The sequence below is a fragment of the Geotrypetes seraphini genome, chromosome 9 (assembly GCF_902459505.1).
Source record: "Geotrypetes seraphini chromosome 9, aGeoSer1.1, whole genome shotgun sequence".
NCBI classification, from domain to species: Eukaryota; Metazoa; Chordata; class Amphibia; order Gymnophiona; family Dermophiidae; genus Geotrypetes; species Geotrypetes seraphini.
In genome coordinates this window covers 19,515,095-19,531,293 of record NC_047092.1, presented here as the reverse complement: position 1 = coordinate 19,531,293, position 16,199 = coordinate 19,515,095, and the positions used below count along the sequence as shown (strand labels likewise).

The 16,199-nt window shown below is 44.6% G+C and overlaps 1 protein-coding gene across 1 annotated transcript in view; it reads right to left on the bottom strand.

The window, feature by feature from the left end:
* Positions 1-14,013, bottom strand: part of PRRT4 (proline rich transmembrane protein 4) — a 46,725-nt gene extending 32,712 nt beyond the window's left edge. Inside the window, exon 1 of the mRNA XM_033959584.1 lies at positions 13,884-14,013. The gene's annotated coding sequence lies outside the window, so the exon portion shown is untranslated. The remainder of the gene's footprint in view (positions 1-13,883) is intronic.
* Between the last annotated feature and the right edge of the window lie 2,186 nt (positions 14,014-16,199).

Below are 16,199 nucleotides of genomic sequence, written 5' to 3'. Positions count from 1 at the left end.
TTTTTCCATTATTTTAGCACTGTGTATGTAAACCGTTTAGTTTTAGACGGTATATAAATTTTTTAAATAAATAAACAATGCACTAATGCTGGCTTTTACAAAGCTGCGGTGGAGGTTTCTACCATGGGCTGGGGAGGTAAATGCTCCAATGCTCCTAGTATTGCTATGCGCATCGGAGCATTTATCTCACTGGCCCGCAGTATATTTCCCCCTCCCCATTCACGGTTTCCACACTCGCAGTTCATATATTCGCAATTTTTTTTGGGGGGGGGACCCCCATACTTTACCACATTCCCGCCTCTCTCCAGCCTTCCTCCCGGCATCCAGGCCTTACCTGGTGGTCTAGCAGGCTTTCGGGGCAGGAGTGATCTTCCTACGCTCCTGCCCCATGCAGATTGCCAATAGAAAATGGCTGCCGTGAGCTCCCGTCGTAGTCTCGAGAGACTACAGGAACTCACGGCAGCCATTTCCTATTGGCGATCTGCATGGGGCAGGAGATTAGGAAGATCGCTCCTGCCCCGAAAGCCTGCTAGACCACCAGGTAAGGCCGGGATGCTGGGGGGGGAGGAGGTGGGAGGAAGGCGGGGGTGAGTCAGAGCCAGATGAGAAGATATTTGCGGTTTTTCTCAATTCGCGGACCGGCTCTGCCCCATCCCCCGCAAATACCGAGGGAGATGTACAAACTTCTACCGCAGCCCTAAGTTAGTCCAATAAAAAAAGTATGATTATCTTTATTCCTTTTGTTTTATTTCTATTTTTTTCTATATACTATCTTAAATCAGTGGACTAACAGCTACCACACCCCGTCAGCTCTCCCGCTGATGTCACGTCCTATGCGTGTCACCCAGAAGTGGCATCGGCGGGAGAACTGACCGGGGTGGGGGGTTGCAAAGAGCACATTGTTGATCGCCACAAACAACTTCAACTAGAGTTACAGGGGAAGGGGGTCGCGCATGGGAGGTCGTAGACGAGGGGAGGGGCACCACCCCCCCTGGCGCCTCTCATCCTCACTACGCCACTGCCTATCGGTGCCTAAAAATGCTTAGGTGTCGCTAGGCACAAGCCTATAAATGGTACCTAGCAGTTCATTGAGAAGCGTACCGAAAAGTGCCTCGCAGTTAAACGCTGTTTATAGAATCAGCTATTCTTTAGTAAATTAACTTGAATATTTAGGTAGTTGTCTTGCCACATGACCCATTTTCAACTCAGCTTCAACCCACAGACAGATGTCTGACATTCTTCTCTAGAATCTTCTGATATAAAGACATCCAGACCTGCTGTAGCAGTTCCATAACATTGTAATACTAATTTTTATTTTTTATATGCTGCCCAACCAATAGTTCGGGGCGGTTCACATCAAGAGGACTGTTACATCTCAGTGAAAAATACAAAGTCAGAGAATATAGCAATAAAATTTAGTGTACAAATCTTTCAAACAGGTAAGTTTTCATCGACTTTCTCAATGCATAATAAGATTATGTTTGAGCTTCTTTTGAAGAGGATGACCCAGTATAAAAACGAAAGGATTGGATTGGATTAGTTCGCCACCATTCTTGAGTTAAGACGATGTTCTCACTTTGGAAGGTAGCATTTGGTTTTCACCTAGCCAAGCAGGTTTTCAGGATATCCAAAATGAATATGCATGAGATAAGTTTGCGTACACTACTTCCGTTGTATGCAAATCTATCTCTTGCATACTTGTTATGGATCTGCTTAAACCCCGACTGGCTAGGTGTGTCCTGAAAATTAGGCTGAGAACGCCTGGTTTAGGTTATTTCACAGAGGGAAAGGGTTGCATTTGGGGCTCTTTCTGCTACTGGCTTTAGGTGTTGGCAAACTTTGATTGACTCAAATAGGCTACCACCGCCCATCCCCCCAGACTTAGCACCTAAGGTGGTTGCCCTGCTTGCCCACCTCTTTCTGAAAACTTTGAATGTACATAAATCATATTATACACTGTCAGAGTTTACTATAGAAACACGCTGGATTTTCTCCATCCTTTGCACAGATGGGGACACACCCAAAGGGCTCGCCACCACAGAACAAGGCTGGGAGCTATTTCTGGCTGGGAACAAGGCGGCCACAAACATTAGCAAAATGCTAGAGTTTCCTTCCTACAACTGTTTCTCCCAACAAAGATGAACTAGTGTGTCTCCGAGAATTCACTGTGGTGCCTCTAAGGCCTGGAGTCCCCCCTTGCCAGTCAGGTTTTCAGGACATCCACACTGAATTTGCATCAAACTTGATTTGCATACATTGCCTCCATTATATGCAAATGTCTTTCATGCATATTTGTTGTGGAGATCTTGAAAACCTGACTGGCAGGGGCTCTCCCTGGACAGATTTGGGAATCACCACCTTGAGTAAACCACCAGTGACGTAGCTAGGGAGGATGGCACTCGGGGAGGTAGCGTCCAACATCGCCATACCATAAGTGTTTGAGGCTTGTGCGGTTAAGGCAGAGCTTACAGGAATGGGACAGGGACATTGAGTTCCTGCGGGGATGAGGAAAAATGTGTCCCCGTGTCATTGTCTACACTGCACCACTCTAGAAATCAAAATGTAGTAAAAGTGAGCCAAGTATAGGCCAATGGAGCCATTGTGACATCACTGATGAGGTTGACTCTTAGGCATTGGTGGAGTGAGGCATTATGACATCACAATACTAGCTCTGGCTATCAGAGGCTAGAACTCTTCACACTATTTATTTATTCAATTTTCTGTACTGTTCTCCCAAATAGAGAATGACACATTTTTCCCCTTCCCCACAGTAATTCATTTTCCCCTCCCCTCCCCGCGAATTCTTTTCCTGTGTCTGCCCCATTCCTGCAAGCTCCCTTCTCATCTGCACAAGCCTCAAACACTTTAAAATCATACAGTAAGTGTTCGAGGCTTGTGCGGTTAAGACGGAGCTTACAGGAATGGAACAGGGCCAGGAACAGCAACAAAACTCACAGGGGCAGGACGGGGAAATCAAACTTGTCCCCGTGTCATTCTCTACTCACTGTCTCTTATTCCATCTTCGTTATCATTAGATGCCATCCTAAGCACGAAGGTTGCCAGCCACGATGCGGCAGTTCTTTTTGCGCTCAACTTCTTGTCTTTGTTTCGCCTGTGGTTCTAAATCTTTATTTATTGTTAGTATTTTTTGTGTGTGTGGTTCCAGAACTTACCTCTTTTTTACGTCATTGCCCTGAACTGCTCTCTGGTTTTCCCTATTATCCCTTTCAGTACTGATTAGTTAATTTGTCACAAAAACCTCTGCGCACATGATCACCATCTCTCCTTTATCCTTTTGGCCAGATCTTATGTCGGTGATCTTCCACCTCCCATATTATCATTTCAAATCATGTTCTTCTAGCGAATCCCCTCTTTTCTGCCTGTCACCTCTATTACTGTTCTTCTCTCCTAAGGGTGGGCCTTGTCTAGAGCAGAGGTCTGCACGGGAACGGAGATCGCAGGAATCCCGCGGGAATCCCCCCCCTAACCAACGGGACTCCCACGGGGACCCCCCTCTGGCCCACAGGACTCCCACGGGGACCCCCCTAAAGCCAACGGGACTCCCACGGGGATGGAAGGCTTTGGAAGCAGGGTTCGTCCATGTTACTCCTCTTCTTAAAGAAGCTCATTGGCTCCCCATCACACATCGCATCACCTACAAAATCATCTTACTCTCCTTTAAAATTAAACTTTTCCATCAACCACTTTTCCTTGATAAACTACTAATTCCACAATGCTCCCCTCGTACTTTAAGATCCTCTGACCAAAAACTCCTCTTCATTCCTTCTTTAAAAGAATTCTATTACACCCGAAAAACTAATTTTGCAGTAACTGCACCCACACTATGGAACTCTCTCTCACAATATTTACGGGACGAACAAAATCTAATCAAATTCAAGACCGGCTTAAAGACTTTCTTATTTCAAGATGCCTTCGGTTGAATATAAATCACTCTCTTTCTTCTCTTAAATATTTCTCCTATTTATTTCCCACTCTCACTTTTTCTGCCTATTACTGCGAATAAGTATCTGCAGCAACAATGCTACCCCATTCCTCACGTTCTATCCCCTCCCCACTTTCTCCTTCTTCACTAAATTATGTAACTTCTCCCCTCCTTCCCTTATTTTCCTCACCTTCCAGTTTGTCTAGTCTATGTCATATACGTTCACATTATTTTATAATATTTTTTAGCCTCTACAAAACATTGTTAACCGGCCAGACATTTGCTTGATGGTCGGGATATTAAAAACTAATAAACTTGGAAACTTGGAACTTGGACACGTAAGCCTTGGTAAAAGAGGGGGTTTATAAGTTAATTAACTGAACAGAAAACAAAAAAAGGGTTTCACCAAAGAGATTCCACAAGGAAAACAGCAGCACAAACACCCAAAGAAACTGTGGAATTGATGATCCTGTGAGAAGTAATTGCTGCTTTTTATGGGGACGGCTGGGGATGAGGTAATTCCTTGCGGGGATGGGTGGGGACGGAGAGGATCCTGGCGGGGACGGGTGGGGATGGAGAGGATCCTGGCGGGGTCGGGTGGGGATGGAGAGGATCCTGGCGGGGATGGGTGGGATTTCTGTCCCCACGCAACTCTCTAGTCTAGAGATGACAGAGAACCAGTCTGACTGGCCAATCCAGGGGTAGGATCTAATATCTGCCCCTAGGGGCAGCAGGAGGAGTGATCTGATAAGAGTACAGGGTTCAGCTATTATTTCCCTGCCATTTCTTGTAACTTTGACCAAGTCCCTTTGAGGGACTTCTAGGCATCGCGATACCACATGGTAACAGCCTATTCTAGAGGCTGCCTGAATTTCGGTTTAGGTTTTGGTGCTGAATCCAGCCCAAATTCCATTTTGTACTCTACAATCTGAGGACAAAACCCTTCTAACAATTCCATCCTTGAAAACAATCAATGCCAGGCGCGATACGCATTTTTCAGTTTCGGCCCCTCAAATTTGGAACCTATACCGGCCCAGGGAAGGGAGGAAAAAATCCTTGATAAGTTTAAAGGGAAATTAAAAAGTCACTTATTTAGGGACGCCTTTGAATAATTCACTTTCGTATTAGTAGGACACCGACCCTTATGAAGGCATCCCACCACCTATGTTATTCCCTTAAGGTATTTTTCCCCTTTTTCGTGCTCTTTCCTATTTTGATTGTAGTTCTTCCTCGTATCTCCCTCTCTGTTTCAGAAAGTAACTATTGATCTGTCTCCCCTTTTTCTTCTTTTTCTGTTTTTTTACCACTGTACATCGCTTTGAATTTATGAAAAAGCGATTTTATCAAATTGTAAATAAACTTGTAAATTCCATGTTCAGCCTTATTTTTGGTTTCAGCCAAAAAAGGTTTGTGCATTTTCGGCTGGAACAGAAACCACATGTGCAGCCCCTTCTTCCTCCTCCCTGACTCTAACTCCACTGACCAAAAAGAGACTCGTGGACCCACCACCCTCTGGTGGTAGCCCTGTCCAGCCAGCAACCCCCTCCTGGGCCTATCTTGTTGCTGGTGGGTAAGGACACAGGACTAGGGCTACCAGTTGTCCAGAAAACCCGGATATATCCTCTTTTTAGAGGACTGTCCAGGGGCCCGGATGGACTTTCCAAAACCCGGCAGTTTGTCTGGGTTTTGGAAAGCCCTGACGAGCTCCGCTGCATTTGGAGGGCCTCTGAGCATGCACGGGTGATCTCATACACCTCCACGCATGCTCCAGGCCCTCCAGACTCTGCTGGAGCTCATCAGGGAAGAAGAGAGGAGGTTTGTGGGGGCAGGGCTGGGGGGGTGGAGCTGAGGTAGAATGGAGCGGGGCCGGAGGTAGGGTTACTAGATGTCCAGATTTCCCCAGATGGCTTTTCTAAACACGGCACTTTGCCTGGATTTTGAAAAGAAATCGCATCAGGAGGGGGCATCCGCGCATGCATGGATGTAATGCGGTGATGTAATGCGGTGACATCATTGCATTGCATCAGCGCATGTATGGATGCCTTTCTGCCCAATGAACAGGCAGTGGGGGCGGGGATGGGGCGGAACAGGGCAGGCCTGCGGGTTTGTTCTAGGGGTCTGGATTTTACTGACGTAAAATCTGGTAACCCTATCCAGAGGTAGAACAGGGCGGGGCCACGTGTCTGGGGTTTGGTGCCCCAAAATATGGCAACCCTACACAGGTGTGTCTCCAATCACAAAGTATTGCAGTAAAAGACTAAAGTATGTATTCCTGGTAGATGGATTGTGCATTTAAGATTCTTTGCTGCATGTAAGGCAGTGGTCTCAAATTCAAACCCTTTGCGGGGCCACATTTTGGATTTGTCGGTACTTGGAGGGCCGCAGAAAAAATAGTTAATGTCTTATTAAAGAAATGACAATTTTGCATGAGGTAAAACTCTTTATAGTTTATAAAACTTTCCTTTAACAGTTAAAAGGAAAGATATATAAACTATAAAGAGTTTTACCTTATGCAAAATTGTCATTTCTTTAATAAGACATTAACTATTTTTTCTGCAGCACTCACATTTAAAGTTTAATATCTTTTCTTTCTCAAAACTGGCACATTTCAATCACTAAATTGAAAATAAAATCATTTTCCTACCTTTGTTTGGTAATTTCATCAGTCTCTGGTTGCACTTTATTCTTCTGACTGTGCATCCAATACTTCTTCCCTTCTTTCAGCCTCCTGTATGCTTCCTCTCCTCCAGACCTCATTCCCTCCCCCAACTTTTTCTTTCTTTCTCTGTCTGTCTTTCTCTGATTCCGTGCCCCATTTCTTGCTTTGTTTCTGGTTCCCTGTCCCCCCCCTCCTTCTTTCTTCCTTCCTCCGTGCCCCATTTTTTTGCTTTTTTTTCTGGTTCCCTGTCCTCACCCCACCTTCTTTCTTTCTTTCTTTCTTCCTTCCTTCCTTCCTGCCCTCCCCCATGCCACCGCCACTGCGGAATAGGCTGCTACTGCTGCCACTATCGGGAACAGGTCATCTCCCTGCTTCTCTTCTGCACGGGGCCGACCAACTCTCGCTGCCCGATGTCAATTCTAACGTCGGAAAGGATGTTCCGGGCAGCCAGGCAGCGATTGGCTAGCCAGAACTTCCTCTCAACGTCAGAATTGACGTTGGGCCACCAGAGTTGGTCGGCCCTGCAGGGAAGAGAACAGTGGACCGCCCCCCCCCCCCCCCCTTGGTACGCCATTGGAGCAGCAGAGTGTCTGGCCGGCTCGATCGTTCAAAGCCGCGGGTGGCGGCTTCTTGCGAGATCCGCGCCTGCGTCTGAAGCCTCTCTGATGTTGTGACATCAGAGAGGCTTCCAATGCAGGAGTGGATAGCTCAAGGAGCCGCCAACCCGCGGCTTTGAGCGAACGAGCCGGCTGCTGCTCCAAAAGGAAGAGAATGATGGCCTCCAGACCCTGGGCTGCAAATAAAACCTGGAGAGCCACATGCGGGCCGCGTGTTTGAGACCGCTGATGTAGGGTTACCATGTGGCTCCAGAAAAAGGAGGACGGATTGAGACATCCGGGTTTTACTTCTACTGAAAGCAATGGAAGTAAAGAGGACAGATAGAGACATTGAAAGCAATGGAAGTAAAACCCGGATGTCTCAATCTGTTCTCCTTTTTCTGAAGCCATATGGTAACCCTTGCTGCATGTACCTCCTCATAGGTCATTTATCTATTAGTATTTCCCTGTTAACTTTGTTTTGTGGGTCACTCTTCAAGACTGGTGAATACAGACAGGGCAGGATTTAACCAATAGGCCAAGTAGGCACGTGCCTAGGGCCCAAAATTGTCAAGGAGGCCCGATGAAGAAGGGCATCAATATTGTTTTTGCCGATGGGCCCCTCCAGCATCGATCGGCAACGCGGGCCCCCCCGATTGGCAATGTGGGCCCCACCCCAATCGGCAACGCAGCCCCCCCCCCCCCATCGACAGAAAGTAAGACAAGCAAGCAACGCGGGTAAGGAAGGCAACGGGAACTGCAATTTTGCAAGCGGTGCTGCTTTCCCAAAGCTTCCCTCTGACGCAGCTTCCTGTTTCCGCCTGGGCGCATGGTGGGGCGGGGTGGGGGCAGGGGGCCCAGTGTACTTGTGTGCCTAGGGACCCTCGACAAGTTAATCCTGTCCTGAATACAGGGCTTTTTGAACATTGCTATAGCATCAAGCACAGAAGGGAAGTGGATCCTCTTATAAGACATTGTACTAATAAAAATCATTCTTTTACAGAATTTTATTGCACTGTGTTGATTTGTTGTGTTTCATCTCCACGTCGAGGCAATATAAAGAGGAGACTACATCAGAACAGAAATTGATTTTTTCTTTAAATACAATATGGCCACAGGGCTTAAATCAAAAACTGGAATGATTTCCATTTTTTTTTTTAAGGTATGGTGCATTCTGGGATTGTTTTAAGGCATGATACATTTTGGGAACTTCTGACTGTGGTAGTGCTCTGGAAATAGTCCCTCCCTCCCCGGAAACAGGGAACTTCTTCTACCAAACTCGCTATACTCATGTCACCCCTCTTCTTAAGTCTTTTCACTGGCTCCCTATTTGCCATCACATACAGTTCAAGATCTTATTGCTGACCTACAAGTGGGTTCATTCTGCTGCCCCTCAATAACTCTCCTCACTTCTCTTTCCTTATACACCTCCCCGAAAACTCAGTTCCTCAGATAAGTCGCTCTTAACATTACCCTTCTCCTCCACTGCCAATTCCAGACTTCGTTTCTTTCATCTAGCTGCCCCCTATACCTGGAATAAATTACCCGAGTTTGTCCATCAAGCCCCTTCCCTTGTTTAAAAGCAGACTGAAAACCCACCTTTTTGATGTAGCTTTCAATCCTGAACCCTACTCCTCTGCCCTCCAACCCAGCCAGCTGATTAACTGTTCCCCTTAACTATATCCATTACATCTTGTTTGTCTGTCTTGCCTGTTTAGATTGTAAGCTCTTTGGAGCAGGGACTGTCTTTGTGACTGTACAGCACTGCGTGCATCTGGTATCACTATAGAAATAATTCATAGTAGTAGTAGTAGTAGTGTGACGAGTTTCAGTCTTTGGGAAGCAGAGCTGAGATTGTGATGTCATAATGCCTCATTCCACCAATAGGAGCCAACCTCATCAGTGATGTCACAATGGCTTGATTGTCCTGTACTCCCCTCTGCCCTCCAAACCAGCCAGCTGATTAACCATTCCCCTGAACCATATCCACGATATCCTGTTTGTCTGTGTTGCCTGTTTAGATTGTAAGCTCTTTCAAGCAGGGACTGTTTTCTTACTCTTTGTGACTCCGTACAGCGCTGCGTGTGTCTGGTAGCACTATAGAAATAATTAATAGTAGTAGTAGTAACTTACTCTTCTGCTGGAGCAGAACCACTGGAGTTTTTGAAGAATTGAAGATTTTGTGAACAATTAGGGACTATGAACTGAACGATTCTCCGGCTAAAGATAAGTGTTTTTCTAATTCTCCTGTGCACAGACAGTGGTTTGGACCTTCTTGAGATATGGAGGGGTTTTTTAATGCCAGTGATAAGATTTAAGACAGCTAGAAATTTATTTACTTAAGCTTGAGTCTTTTTTTTTTCTCCACATGTTTGTGACTGCTTGATACTCTGTAGGTTGGGCGCCTTCCACTGCCTGGCTTTGTAACAATTTAAATATAGCTGTGGCTTTATATTGGATTTTGTTTGATACTTAGTTTTGGGTTTACCATGACAGGAATCAACTTCACTCCTAAACCAGAGAGAGCTTTTTTTTCTGGAGTTCATAAGAAGTATGTTTATTTTTATCAAGGTACTTAAACTGCCCTTCACAATACCATCAAAGTGGTTTTTATATTCAGGTAATATAAGTATTTTTCCATTTGAGTGTTCTAATTTCTCTTCTGTTGCCCAGTCTAAAATGTAATTGTCCATAAGCTCACCTCCACCATAGAGAGAAATTCATCTGTAATCCTCCAAACAAATAAATCCCTCAGCACACACAAAGCAATCTCTTTTCAAATTAGAAATCCCTCCATATACCCCAAACACACACAGATACTCCTCATGATCTCTCTCAAGCACACCTTCTGTATACCCCAACACACATAGAAACCCCTCTATTCCCCTTCACCTGCACAAAAGCACCTTCCCATCACCCCTCGGACTCAGTAACCCCTCTGCATCCTTCTCACATACAAAATAAACCTTCTATTGTCCCTCCTTTCTGAAAAGACATCCCTATGCTACCCCTCACATACACTGAAACACCTTCCCATCACCCCTGAAAGAGTAACCCCTCTGCATCCATCCTCACACACACATTGACCCCTATACATACACACACACAATTAACCTCTTAATACACAGATTGCTCACACACACAACCCCTTAATACAGATTGCTCACTTGCACACACACACACAAACACAATTAACCCCTTAATACACAGATTGCTCTTACACACATCCATTAACCCCTTAATACACAGATTTCTCTTACACACATACACACACATCCATTAACCCCTTAATACACAGATTTCTCTAACACACATTCACACACATCCATTAACCCCCTTAATACACAGATTGCTCACTTGCTCACACACACACACAATCACACACAATTAACCTTTTAATACACAGATTGCTCTTATACACACACACATTAACCCCTTAATGCACAGATTGCTCACACACATTAACCCCTTAATACAGATTGCTCACACACTCACATATTAACCCCTTAATGCACAGATTGCTCTTACACACACACACAACCTCTTAATATGCAGATTGCTCACACACATTAACACTTTAATACACAGATTGCTCTTACACACATATACACACACATACATTAACCTCTTAATACACAGATTGCTCTTACACACATATACACACACACAATTAACCCCTTAATACAGATTGCTCACTTGCACACACACACACAAACACAATTAACCCCTTAATACACAGATTGCTCTTACACACATCCATTAACCCCTTAATACACAGATTTCTCTTACACACATACACACACATCCATTAACCCCTTAATACACAGATTTCTCTTACACACATACACACACATCCATTAACCCCCTTAATACACAGATTGCTCACTTGCTCACACACACACACAATCACACACAATTAACCTTTTAATACACAGATTGCTCTTATACACACACACATTAACCCCTTAATGCACAGATTGCTCACACACATTAACCCCTTAATACAGATTGCTCACACACTCACATATTAACCCCTTAATGCACAGATTGCTCTTACACACACACACAACCTCTTAATATGCAGATAGCTCACACACATTAACACTTTAATACACAGATTGCTCTTACACACATATACACACACATACATTAACCTCTTAATACACAGATTGCTTACACACATACACACACACATTAACCCCTTAATACACAGATTGCTCACTTGCTCACACACACACAATTAACCTCTTAATACACAGATTGCTCTTACACACATACACACACACATTAACCCCTTAATACACAGATTGCTCACTTGCTCACACACACACAATTAACCTCTTAATACAGATTGCTCTTACACACACACATTAACCCCTTAATACACAGATTGCTCACACACATTAACCCCTTAATACAGATTGCTCACACACACTCACATATTAACCCCTTAATGCACAGATTGATCACTTGCTCACACACACACAATTAACCTCTTAATACAGATTGCTCTTACACACACACACAACACCTTAATACGCAGATTGCTCACACACATTAACCCCTTAATACACAGATTGCTCACACACATTAACCCCTTAATACAGATTGCTCACACACACTCACATATTAACCCCTTAATGCACAGATTGATCACTTGCTCACACACACACAATTAACCTCTTAATACAGATTGCTCTTACACACACACACAACACCTTAATACGCAGATTGCTCACACACATTAACCCCTTAATACACAGATTGCTCACACACACAATTAACCTCTTAATACACAGATTGCTCTTACACACATACACACACACATCCATTAACCCCTTAATACACAGATTGCTCACTTGCTCACACACACACACAATCACACACAATTAACCTCTTAATACACAGATTGCTCTTACACACACACACACACATTAACCCCTTAATACACAGATTGTTCACACACATTAACCCCTTAATACACAGATTGCTCACACACAATTAACCTCTTAATACACAGATTGCTCTTACACACATACACACACACACACATCCATTAACCCCTTAATACACAGATTGCTCACTTGCTAACACACACACACACACACAATCAACCTCTTAATACACAGATTGCTCTTACACACACACATTAACCCCTTAATACACAGATTGCTCACACACATTAACCCCTTAATACAGATTGCTCACACACACTCACATATTAACCCCTTAATGCACAGATTGCTCTTACACACATACAACCCCTTAATACACAGATTGCTCACACACATTAACCCCTTAATACACAGATTGCTCACACACAATTAACCTCTTAATACAGATTGCTCTTACACACATATACACACACATACATTAACCTCTTAATACACAGATTGCTCTTACACACATACACACACACACACATCCATTAACCCCTTAATACACAGATTGCTCACTTGCTCACACACACACACAATCAACCTCTTAATACACAGATTGCTCTTACACACACACACATTAACCCCTTAATACACAGATTGCTCACACACATTAACCGCTTAATACAGATTGCTCACACACACTCACATATTAACCCCTTAATGCACAGATTGCTCTTACACATGCACACAATCCCTTAATACGCAGATTGCTCACTTGCTCACACACACAATTAACTCCTTAATATATAGCTTGCTCTTAAACACACACACACATACCCCTTCTGTAACCCTCTATTCCTCTGCTCCCATTCACATACACAGTAAAATCTTTCCCTCACCCCTCACACACACATTTTAATAACCACCGTTCATCTTCATACACACACTCATAGTAAACCCACCCCCCTACACATCCCTTTACATCTCCGATTTACAGAGATACAACTCTGTTGTATACTCCTTTTACAGACATATACAAGAACTCGTATGCATATCCCACATATCCAGACATCCCCCCATCTCTCCTGACACAGCTCAGAGTACCCCTGTGCAGCCCCCTCACACAGCATACATGCAGATTCCTCTGCATCTCGCATCACCAAAAACCTTTCCCTATTTCCCCATACTCAGACACAGGTCTCTATGTAGATCCCCTAGCACAAAACAGACTCCCCACATCCTTCTTTAACCATAGAAACCTGATGCCCCTCGCCCCACACAGTCTCCCCCATTCCCTTGTGAGATTCACAACTGCATCTGGCTCCTTGCCCTCTTCATTTGGTTGGTGTACTCTTTTTTTCTCTCTTTCACACCACAATCCAGGCAGGAGAGAATTGATTGACTCATCTGAACCCCCACAGCTACTCTAAATGCACCCCCCTACTTCTGTTGGCTAGATGCACACCACTTTATGTCTTGATTATCCCTGCCCCCCCCCCCCCAATCCTATGTCCTTTTTCAGGAAGGAGATGGTATCTTGATACATTTCCTCCCCACTTTCCCCCCCCCCCTCCGTGCTGCATTTCTGCTCTCTGGATCTTCCTCGGGAAGTTTGATCAGGGATGCGGTGGTTCAAGGTCAACCCTAGAGCTGCTTTTTCACACCAGTCAATTTTCCATCTTTGCCCCCCACACACACCCTAACTCCTTTCCGCACTTCACCCCCTCCCGAGCAGCTCTCAGGATGTGCAAAAAATGTTCTCCGTTTCCTTCATAATAAGTCAGAGGCACCCACAGATTACTCACCTATCCATGGACGAGTTGGGGGGAAGCCAAGTGCAGCCAGTCCTCTGGGGCATGTCTGCTTCTCTCTGCCTCCGATTTGCAGATTCTGTACATTTTCACCCTTTCTATTTATATTTTTTTTCATTCAGCACAGTCTTTGTTTAACCTCTTCAGTCTCTGTCCTTTTCCCTCTGTTTTTTTCCAGCCTGTCTCTCCGTAAATCTTGTCTCTGCAGCCCTCTTCACGTGTCTTAGTCCCTCTGTCACATTTCTATAGCTTCCCTCCCCCCTCCTTTTTTTTTCTTTCTAGCCCTCTTCCTCCCAATGGTTTGAAATCTCAACACCGCTAACAATACTCTACGGTCACACCTCAATGAGCAAATTGTTTGGCAGCAGGATGGGTGGGTGGGTGGGTGGGGGGGGGGGGAATCTCCCAGGGTCCGCAGCAGATCCTGGGAAAGAGGGCTCAGGAAAGGATGGGGGAGGGCAGATTCTGCCAGACAGGGTGATTCTGACTGGGCACGTCTCCTCCTCTTCCTCCTCCAGCTGCACCTTTTTTTTTTTTTTCTCTGTCCCTCCAAGGCTAGTCAGTCACTGGCAAGGCAGCACAAGGGACAGCTGTCAGAATTAACATCTGAAACTGAGACCACAGATAACAATGTGGATGGAACCAAACCTGACTGGTAAAGTCTAAGCTTAGTGCTTCCAGCCTTCCTATAGAGCGATCGAACATTTATGTCTATGTTTATTAGCAGATACCGCTCTTCATTGTGGGAGTGGGAGATGCAGTGGGTTAGAGCTACGGCCTCCGCTCCTTGAGGTTGTGGGTTCGAATCCCGCACTGCTCCTTGTGACCCTGGCAAAGTCACTTAATCAAGAGCAAACAAAACAAAACTGCAGATCTGTACAAGACGTAGGCAAAATTTATTGTGACAAAATAATTATATGCAAACCCTTTTACCAATCAAGGGACCAGACACGGTCCGTGTTTCGGACAAACCTTCGTCAGGGGTCCATGGTAAAAAAGGGAAATAAAAAAAGTCACAAAAAATGTAGAGTAGCAGCAAGGTTTTGGTGACGTCGGGGCTCACTGTTTACAGTGAGTGAGCCCCGACATCGCCAAAACCTTGCTGCTACTCTGTTTACAGTGAGTGAGCCCCGACGTCGCCAAAACCTTGCTGCTACTCTGTTTACAGTGAGTGAGCCCCGACGTCGCCAAAACCTTGCTGCTACTCTGTTTACAGTGAGTGAGCCCCGACGTCGCCAAAACCTTGCTGCTACTCTGTTTACAGTGAGTGAGCCCCGACGTCGCCAAAACCTTGCTGCTACTCTGTTTACAGTGAGTGAGCCCCGACGTCGCCAAAACCTTGCTGCTACTCTGTTTACAGTGAGTGAGCCCCGACGTCGCCAAAACCTTGCTGCTACTCTACATTTTTTGTGACTTTTTTTATTTCCCTTTTTTACCATGGACCCCTGACGAAGGTTTGTCCGAAACACGGACCGTGTCGGGTCCCTTCATTGGTAAAAGGGTTTGCATATAATTATTTTGTCACAATAAATTTTGCCTACGTCTTGTACAGATCTGCAGTTTTGTTTTGTTTGCTCTTGGTTGGTTGTCCACTGCAGTTTAGGTTGGGACCACCCTCCTCTTCTTGTTTTGTTGCCAAAGTCACTTAATCTCTATTGCCCCAGAGTGGGAGCTCGCCAGGACAGTTAGGGAATAATGCTTGAGTGCCTGAATAATTTGTAATCCACATAGAATTGTAGGATATGCGGAATAAAAATTATAACCCCCCCAAAAAAAAAACAAAAAACACAACAACATACAACCAAACATCAGTGCGGTTTATAACAAAATATAAAAAGGAAAAGAACGCTAATATTTAAAGAACAGATAAAGAGCAATTAAAATAATAAAGTCAAAACTAAATAAATTAAATTCAAAACTAAAATCTAATAGTCGCTGCATGGCCTATTAGCCCAAAGATGGAAAAATTAAAAATCTCTTAATACTTAACTTACTAAAATTAGAAAAAGGCCAATTCAAAAAGGTGTTTTTAACAAAGATCTAATTGTCAAGTAAGTATAAACTAAATCTGCTGAAAGGTGTATTCAACATAAGAACATAAGCAATGCCTCCGCTGGGTCAGACCTGAGGTCCATCGTGCCCAGCAGTCCGTTCACGCGGCGGCCCAACAGGTCCAGGACCTGTGCAGTAATCCTCTTTCTCCTAGGACAAGCAGGATGAGTCAGCCACATATGGGTGTTGTCCCAACAGCTCCCAATTTGCGGAAAAGCTCTCCAATAGCTCAGAGAGATTTTTTTTTTTTTTTCTCTG